A 10,261-nucleotide genomic window follows, 5' to 3' on the forward strand; every position below is an offset into this window, starting at 1 on the left:
GTAATCATAACACCAGTCAATTTTGGAACCCACTGTGAAATGAAAGACAGAACTTTATTGTTTTTTCCTCCATCATTTATTTCCTATACAGTGCCCATCACCAGAGAATCCTGAAACCTGCAAGAAAAGTCTTGCAGTCACTTGTTTATCTACCATCTGCTTAAAAGTTTATTAAAAGGATTGTTTTCCTCTATTAGTGAGAGCAAGTTAATTTGCCAGTTGAAAGCACAGGTGTGTGGTCACTGGATGGTCTTTAAGGTCCCTTCCAACCCAGACCATTCTATGGTTCTATAAACATTTGCTAATTTTATTTTTTTAGAAAATTGACAGCTAAAAATATAAAAGAAAACTAAAAATCTCACCATCTTTTCAAGGTTATGTGACTCAGGGAGATTTTATGAAGCCATCTACAGTGTTCCATTTAGAAGGAAAAAAAAAAAAAGGCTGCAGGATAAGGTCACACCAAAGCACTCACATGGAGAGTGTGCGTGCATGTGTGCGCATGTGCCCCAAGTACAAGGAAAGCTTTGCTTGGTGCTTCTGATATTCCCAACAAGGATTCATAAGTGTGTGGGCAAAAAACTCCGCTCCTTGACCACTGCAACTGTGGTGACATCATGAGATGTTCCAGTGCTCACATGCCCAAGTGCAGTCCAGTCAAGCCAAGACCAACGTGGTGCATTTCAGATCAATTTCCTGCCCTGGGTTGAAGCAACAGCAGAGCAGCTCCTGCCGGGTTACCAAGATAACCTTGTGATGTCGCCTTTTCAGAATGCATCGGATCTATAGGTCATCATGCTGTCAGAGAGGGGCATTAAGTGATGTTTCACTTGATCTGTCCTTCAGCAGCAGTTTGCACAGCTGCCCTTGGCCATCTGTAATAATGGCAGAGGAACAGCAACTTACCAGGAGGTACGTCCCACTAAGCGCTTTTCTTTTCAGGATGTCGCACACAAGAAACGAGATTAATGAGAAGAGTACTTAATAAATCTGATGCAAAAGCACTAGGATAATTTGGACTGCTTTGTAGAATCATTATTTCTCAGCAGGTTTAAAATCTGACAGGACCCAATGATGCCTTTTCCAATTCTTTAAAATGTACTCTGTATTAGCCTAGCATTTGAAACACACCCTCACTATAGCATTTAGTTTTACTCACAACAATGTAATTAATGCAAGTTCAGTCCAAGCCTCGAATATTCCTAGGGTGCTGTGTTGACTCCAGATAAAGATGCCACTGAGTAAAACCCTCAGCAGTAACAAAAAGCCTACCAAGACTGATCCTGGAGCAACTTGTCTATAAACCTCTGTTAGAACAATTTCAGGATCTTCATCATCATCTTCATCCATATTTCAGAGGTAGATTGCAATGCTGAGGGACCAAGCAGAAACAGATTATTGGCTAGAGGTAACTTTTGCAATATCAGCTTCATGGTACAGTCTAAAACTATTTGTTACTTTTTTTTTTTTTTTTTTTTTTTTTTTAACTTCTCACTTGGCTGCTTTAGTTTATTGATACTAGTATGGAGAGGAGTGAGTGCAGGCATCTGCATAGCTATATTCATAAATTAATTATATAAATTAAATAATTATATAAATATATAAAAAATAATTATATAAATCACGTGTAGCTAAAATTAGGAAATAAGATTTTTTTTTCCTACCTCTTATTTTCAAGTGTTTAAATATTTATTGTACTTTTCTGTGTGTTTGGCATGCATGGGAATCAATGTGCCTGTTGTTCTGTGGTCAGTTTAGAACACGGAAGTATTTAGTGGCTTCTCGTAAGGATACACAATACCCATGCATACAGCACATGATTACATTTAGAAGAGTAATGTTGCAAAGCATTAACCATTGTATTCCGTAAGTGAGGAAACAGGGTTAAAGATTGGGTTAGGCAGCCAAGGGCAGCCTAACTTCTTTTCGTTAGCAACACTGGTTTGGTACAGATTCCTCAGCAGAATAGTTCTGATATTTCCTCTTTTTAAGATTTTTTTTTTTCCTTCCTGATATAGTAGGAAAAAAATAAAGGTATTCTGTGAAGCCAAATGCTGGCTTTAAGTGATAGGACTTCCTTAATCCGTCTAAAGAAAGATGAAATATTGAGAAATACTGTCCCACTTTCTGACTTTTCAATGATTTTTGCTAATCTACTGAAGCTAAATAATACTGTGGGAAGACGGTTTTCCCTGTAACGGTTTTAAAGATTTTTTTTAATTTTTTTAATTTATTTTTTTTTTTTTAGGTAGGAGTCTGTGGCTTCCAGTGGGTATTTTAATTAGAATTCAATTAGAATTCAAATCCAATGCAGCTAGACTTTCAAATGAAAAGATCATAGAGTGCAAATTATTCTGTTTAGAGTTGTGCGTTGAAATAAACAACAGGGGATTTCTTTCCCGAGATGTTTTTTAAAAAGTGATTTTTAAAAAGTGAATAGATGTTAATGGGGGCTGCACTTTTGAAAAATAGTAATATTTCTGTTTAACTGTAGGTTTGTTTGAAGTGCCATTGCTTGAAGTTTTTTGTGTGATTAGTCTGCAGTGAGGCTTTTGTACAAGTGACAATATTTAAGGATAGATGGGTCTTTCAGTATGGAGATAGGTTAAGGAATAATATTAGTACTAAAGTGCAATCAACGTGGGAACGTGCAATATTCTTCTTCATCATGATTTAAATGACTTTGATAAGCAGCAGCATCCTCCATAACGCTGATACAGCTGCTGCTCAGAATGAGCTGGACGGTATTCTTTGTCCAAAAGCTCCGTCATGCAAACATAAGATGATTTGCTACAATCTTTTGATAATTACTGCTGCCACCAATGTGCAGCACAAGGCAGTGTGCAGGGCAGTGCTGGTTGGTGTCTGTGAGTATCATGGCTGTGGATGCTGGGTTAGAGGAAGGATGCGAATCGCCATGGGGAGCTCACCAAGTATTCTCTCCTCTTGCTGCTGATGGGGTCATGCTACTGGGCTGGAAGTACCACGCTTTTGTACAGTAGGACATTTCTGACATTATTCTCGCTTTCCAGGCAGATTAGTTGGAGCACAGCAATGGCCAAGTAACATACCTGTTTGCTGTGGATGCAGCTACTTGTTTTTCCTTCTCACCCTACTACCCCTAAGATCCCCTCCTCCCCTCCCACCTCCTGCAAAAAAAAGTATGACTTCCCTCTTTCTTCAAAGACATACTTGAAAAAACATCTCTTTGTGGATTCGTAGCTATTGGGAGAAAAACAACAACAAAACAATACCCTAAAGCTTTAAAAAGTGCTGAACCCAGTCATGGAAAAGATACACTCACCTACAATACTAACCAGTAGGAAGGTCAAGCTGGTCTCCATTAGCATGGAATCATCCAGTATGTTTTTTTCCCAGCAGCAAACACTTTTTTTAATTATTATTATTAGTAGTATATGTACTTATAAAACATTCTTTTAAAATAGTTCTGACCAAATTGCTTGGTTCTCAAAAAGCATATTTTCTCTGCATAATCAACTCTTGAGAGGGAAAGGAGTAATGAAGGAGTAATGCTACGTATTTGCAAAACAAAGGAAAGAGAACCAAAAGGTAAGGCAAAGGTTTGCTTGTTTGTTTTTTAAAAGACTTTAATAAGATTCCTCACTGCAGTATCTAGAAGGTGATCTTAGATTAAACCTCAGCAGCGGCTGTCAGCACAGATCCCCAGGGAGCATGGGCTGGCCTTCAGCAAGCCCATGTCAATGTTAACTGCCTTTGTGGCTAGCTCCACGAGGTCTTTCCCCTGAGAGGAGTGAAATGAGCAGGACTGGGAGGAAGTCTGGTCTTTTCCAGCCCCCATCGCTCTCACATTAAGCTCTAACTCTGCTGCACTTGAAATAGCTCTGTCTAGACCTGGAGACTTCATCTTGAGAGCAGCAGGCATGCCGGCTCGCTCAGAGGGGCCGCTGTCACCACATGGTGTCTGGCAGCACACCCCACATGGCCATGGCCTTGCCTGAGGAGGAGGCTGGACACAGAGAAGAGGCTGTACACAGGGCATGTTTTTCTGTTGGGTGAGGGTTGCACCATGGCATTCAGACTCTGGACTCAAATACACCACAGAAGAGCTTTGCAGAGAAGTAGCTGAGGCGCTTTGGCTCTTGCACAGAGACGTTACGCAGATCTGTCCTGTTGTTCATGAACAATCCCACTTGTTTTCCTTATTGTGGCAAACAGCCATGGTTCGCTTATGCTCGTTTATTTTTGTACTTGTTAAAATAACAGCATTTACAAAAGAATTTGATTTTTGGCATGCAAGTCAAAGACATTGATCCAACAGCAAAAGCAGACCAGTTATTACTGCCAGTAATATGATAGTGTCTTTTAGTGCCAAAAAAATAAAACTGGTAGCCAGATGCTTTTGTCTTTTTTCTTATTTCTGCTCTGTTGTATTTGATCACAACAAATCTGTTAATTAACTGCATTTATCAAAATTAAGTGCCTAATGTTTAAATTCAACATTTTAGTAATGTAATCTCCTTGTTAGTTCCAGTTTTGCATTTATTACCTTAAACTGCACATCATTTAGCAGATGAGGTTTTTCACACAGGAAATAGCAGATCACAAAAGTATTCTCGTAATAATTTGTACCTAGTAATAGTTAGCATTTGTGTAAATAAATCACATCTACACTCTGCTAACATCAAATTTCAATCACAAGTATATTTGATGTTTTATCTGGCCAAGGTATTTAAAACAGTTCCAGCAGTGATAGCCAGACTGCTGGTTCAGCGTGCTCTCCAGCAAGATACCATCAAGCCCTGTTCAGAAGTTAATGTGGGTATGTTTTCCTTCATACTGAAGGTCAGCTCAAGGTTTTGTCTATTTAACTTTAGTACTCTTCATGTTGTTATCAGAGAGGCAAATCCTAGGGAATGCATTTATATGTGAAATGCAGCTTTTCATCCTGCTAAAAGCTCACAGCTTAATCGTCGTTTATGTTATTTACATGTATGTCAGCCTTCAGCTTTGTTGCATCAATTCTTCAGCATTCAGTGCCATTTTCTGTAGGACTATATGACAATTTCAGCTTCATTTGCTGATCACAGGCCTATTTTAAAGTGTGGCTAGGGCAAAGGTATTCTCATTAAAAACAAACAAACAAAAAAAAAAAAACTCTTTGCAGCTGTATAATATCTCTTGAAAACAAACGAACAAAACTACATTTTACACACTTAATATAAGCAAGGAAAATAGTATTGCCTAACATTATGACATACAGTCATAACATGCTGCCTCACTTGCTAGCATAGCTGCTAAACATTATCCTGTTGGCACTAACTCCTCGATGCTGGGTCTCTGCTTTAGAGAATGTCCTTTCTTGCTTCCAAATCCTGGTGACAGTAACTCTGAAGAGCTCCAGAACATTTTTACATTGTCGTGAGAACAAAAAACAGACCTGGGACCTTGCTTTTTTTTTTTTTTTTGGAAATTTGCTTTCCAGTACCCTGCTGAGGCTGTACCCAAAGCTGGCTAACTTAAAAGGCCTCCGAGAAAGCTCATGTTCTCCATGCTGGTGTCTGAGACAAACACTGAGCCTTGCTGCCAGGGCTGGCCATGCTGTGCTGAGTCCTGCTGAAATCCAAGCGAGGTTTGCTGTGTGGTTAGGCTGGGGAGCGCTAAGGCACAAAGTCATGTAGGTCAGCTGCATCTCTTGTGCACTCAGGGCTTGGCTTGGAAAGGTGACAGTATCTTCTGCCCCAGCAGACCTTGGCACAGATGGGGAGTATCTGTTCCCAACCCATTCACAGCCATCCCATAACAAAAGCAACAATTCCTAGCATTAAATAACATCAACATTGGACTGGCTCATCTAGAAAGCAAACACATCAGAGGCTAGCTGATGTGAGATGTTAGCCTGGCAAAGCCAAGGAGGCTGCAACTGCCTGACTGCACTAGGCAGCTGGAGATGGCTGGGAGCAGCAGATGCTCAGTAAAGCACACCAAAACTGTCATCAGCTCATTGCATTTTTGTCCTCAAAGAGCTGGCAGGGCACCAGCTGACACTGCTTTGTACCAACAACAGTGTTAGGGGGTGGCAGCCTCAAACCTGGCTGATGGCTCCTGCTCTAGCTCCAACTTGTCCAGGCCCTCCTGGCCACCAGCGTCCCCAGGCTGCAGCCCTGTGCTGCAGCCCTGAGTGCCACAAGGCACACAATTAACAAAGAAGAGGGTGCAGTGCCTCTGTCCCTGACCAGCCCCATCCCACAGTCACAGCAAGGCGAGCTGGGCCATGCCAGGGATGGTGACTGGGGCTGGCCACAGCCTGGCCATCCCCAGGCCCTGCTGCAGGCCCTGGGCCCATCTGGGGATGTCAGGTGTGCATGGATGGGCATGGGCATGGGCACGGGCACGGCTTGGGCTGAGCCCAAACAGTGTTCCCCAGACACCGGCTGGTGGGTGCCCAGCTGAGGCCTGGCACAGCTCACATTAACAGCTTGGCTGTTTCCACAGAAATCTGATCCGAGGTTTTACAGCTGTGCTGTGTCAGACTTGGTTTTGAATATGGGCAGTTGAGGTAGGGCTAAGGAGGACTGCAGATGGGGAGTCACCCAAAAAAGAGGTCAGAAGGTGGCCAGGGCAAACAGAGCCATGTTTATACATGTGGATCAGATGTTGCTGCACCTTCTCTGCTCCAGGCCAAACAACCCCAGCTCTCCCAGCCTCTCCCCATCAACAAGAGATGCTCCGATCCCACAATCACCTTTGTGGGACGTTGCTGGCCTCACTCCAGTGGACTCTCAGGCTAAAATTGCTAACAATAATGAGGCTCCAATACCACCTATGTTGTTTCTTTGCCCTGATGGTGCACAGACTGGATCAAACATGAATAATGTTATAAGACAGTGTCTGATTGCCCATGAGCTCTATCTGTCACGGAAATGAGAGGGAGGAGGAGGAAGGCTTACAAAGAAAACATGTGTGATCATCTCAGCAATGACCGTCTTGCACTGGCTAACCACAAAGAGACAAACTGCACTGCTTTGCTAGCTTTATCTCTGCCAAACCAGAATACCTGATTTCGCAAGCATAGCTGCATGTGCTGTGTTTTCTACGTTGCCTTGTTTCTGTTTTTAAGAAACTTTTATTTTTTAAACTAAAATAGGAAAAACAAAAAACAAACAAAACAAAACAAAACAAACAAAAAAACCACCACCAACAACAACAACAAAGAAGAAACATACTTCGTTCTTGCATCATATTTTCTTCTTGCTGATCAGATCTTTCCAGGGACATTTATCACACAAACATCTTTACTTACACTCATGGGAAAAGCAGATTCAGAGTAGTCTGACAGAGCCCTAATTCCCAAGTCAGGCTTCAGGCTTGTCCAGCAATCATCTTTGTGGCCTTTCCCTGGACTTGGTCCTGTACTGTGCTTTCATTGGCCTTTGGCTCATTAGAGCCAAAGGTGGTCAGAGAAGGTCTGAGAAGCTGTCTTCAACTGTAAGCTCTTTCTAGCTGTGTCACTGAATTTTGGATGATGACACAATGCAAATCCATAAAACCATTTGTTCTTGTTTCTTCAACTACAAAATGTGGCAATACTGAATTTGATGGCAAAGCTTAATCTGTTTACATCTGAGATCCTCTACAGCTGTATGCTATGCAATCATGCCATTACTCACTACTTATCACCTTTGTGGAGGATTAATCCTTCCAGAAAATCTCTGAAATTTGACTGCAGGGTTCTGCAGACTTATTTAGAAAATGTGGAGCCAGAACACTAACAGAAGTTGCTTTGTGCAGTACAGTCTTTGCTATGATAAATTCAAAATTGCCTGAGACCCAGTGGAAACTACTTACTGTGTGCAAGTTTTAAAGCAGGCTTGCTGGACAAAATATCATCAACCAAGTGCAATGCCTGGTCGCACATAACAGGATGGCTTTTTCACCACCTTAAAGAGGTAAATCTGCTTCTGTTCCATATAGTTAGAAACTCATAACCTTATTCTCCCCCTCACGCCCCCCAACTGATGAAATTAGCTCTAAATATTCCTATTATTTTTCTCTCTGATGTGAGTCAGCTATTTGATATCACAAGGCTGTATGTCACTTCTTTTCTGAACCAGTGGTCTCTGGATCCAGTTTTTACCTTGTAGCATATCTTGAGCTAAAAAGCATGCAGAAATTGGAAGCCTTGGGTTAAAGCACTGACAAGAGAGAAAGAAAAGTTTTGTGGTTTTTATTTGTTTGTTTGTTTGTTTTTAGTCCTCTTCTTCAAAAATCCAAAGTAAACTCTCAAGCTGGCACTGGCATTTGTGAAACCAGAGCAGAGCAGCTAGACTAGTGTGACATTTTCCCTTTATAAACTCTGCAAAGGTACACTTAGAGATGATGGTGGAGTCACTAGCAGGGAAAAGTGTTGAAATCTATCAAGACAGATCAGACACTCGGAGTGACAGTGTAATTGAAAAGACGTCTTGAGAACTGAAGTCTCTGTTGTTTCCAGGGGTTTTCTTCTCCACTGTCAAATGGAGGATACTTTCTCAGCCAGGTCCCAAAGCCCTCAGCAAACAAGGCTGCTGATCCACTGATACCTCACTCTTTTGGCAAACTGAGAGCTTGCAACTGAGGCAGATGTTGAAGCCTGCTACCCCACTCCTGCATGGTGCTTTCCTTGGCAGCTGAGCCAAGTGAACACATCCTTGCCACCAAGAGAACATTGCCACTAACACCAGAGTACCCTGTTTACCTGCAGCAGGGGAGTTTGCCCTGGCTTTTTCTAGCCTCTTCTGGGAGCCGCTCATTAAAGAGACAGAAAACCAGCTGCAGCCTTGGTGGTGGTCCCACTGGCCAAAGGGGCAGAGAGAGGAATGCTCAAGCCAGCACATGGTGGGGGAGGTAGAACAGGCAATAGCAGTGAGTTGCTGCACTGGTGCCACTCATCAGCTTGAGGCTCTGTGCCTGCCTGGAGCACAGGGCAGCTGAGCAGGTATGTGCTGCCAGCTCACACCTTGCTTACTGTGCTGGCATCTCTTCAACAAGCAATGCGAAGAGGCATAATGCTGCTTGCATAGAGACCCATTTTAACATGCGGGTCTATGTGCATTTCCTGGCTTCTCTTCTTCCCATTTTTCTCAACATCCCCTTCCCTGTGTAGCCTCTCTGGTTTTTGCAGGTATGCAGGCATGACTGTCCACAGCACTGTGTTTTGCTGGGCTATTTTTCAAGCAAATCAGTTCCCTGAGCTGATTCATAGCATGGTCTGACAAACAGTTGAGTCGACACTACTTCAAAGGACAGCATGGTGTGGCTGTCCTGAGAGAATGTGACATTGGGCAGAGGGAGAGGACATGCCTTGGGTAATATTCCTCTCCAGTATCACATCTTGCCGTACTGTACAGCTGGAGATTACAGAGCAATTGCAATAGCTCTGAACTGCAGCCACAGAAAGAGCTAGACAGTCAGCCTGCTGAGGTTTTGACAGGCTCTGTTTGGCGCCCTGACATCATCACTAAAGAACCTGGTGGCCTCAGGAGACTTCAGCACCTGCAAGCCCAGGTGCCCTGAACACAGCCTCTTGCTGACACATCCAAGGGCATCCTGACTGTTTTCCTAGTGAGGGATCCCCTGGGGCATGTGCTTTCCCTGCTGCATACTTAATGGCATGAGTGAAGGAGGATTCTGTTTTGCTCATACACTGAACCCTTCATGGAATTATTAGAAAAATTGCAGAAGACTTTGGAGGCAGACTGTTGTCAGGAGTAAAGTCTTCTCTAATTATCATTAATTCTGAATGACAAAAGTGGCTAAGAGGAGAATTTCACGTTATCAAAGGTGTTCAGTGTCTTGCAGGGTCAAATCCGCTATTATCTAAAACAACTTTTCACCTTTTCAGTAAAGCAATCTTGAATTCTAACAACTCTAAAACCTCACTAGGCACTGCTAAGTTTTTGATATGATCAGCCCTGATTACGTATCTGGTCAATCAAATGGTGCAGCTATGTGCCTGACCTAATTGATATCAGGGTGTAAAATACCACAGCTTTCACAGCAAGCAGCTAACACAACACTCATGGATAAAAAGAGCTCATGTTGGGGTCAAGATTAGGGTAGAATACATTTAGGACACCCAAAGTTACATTTCTTTTATTTTTATTTATTTATTTATTTACGAAAATACGTTAGAATACATCTACTCTCATGATGCTTTTTTTGAGTAAGCAAAACAAATCAGAACCTAATTCGTTAACAGGATATTTTAGCACAGTCAACCACTACTAGGAGGAACCTCTGA

Source organism: Aythya fuligula, chromosome 1 (assembly GCF_009819795.1).
Source record: "Aythya fuligula isolate bAytFul2 chromosome 1, bAytFul2.pri, whole genome shotgun sequence".
In the NCBI taxonomy this organism is placed as follows: domain Eukaryota; kingdom Metazoa; phylum Chordata; class Aves; order Anseriformes; family Anatidae; genus Aythya; species Aythya fuligula.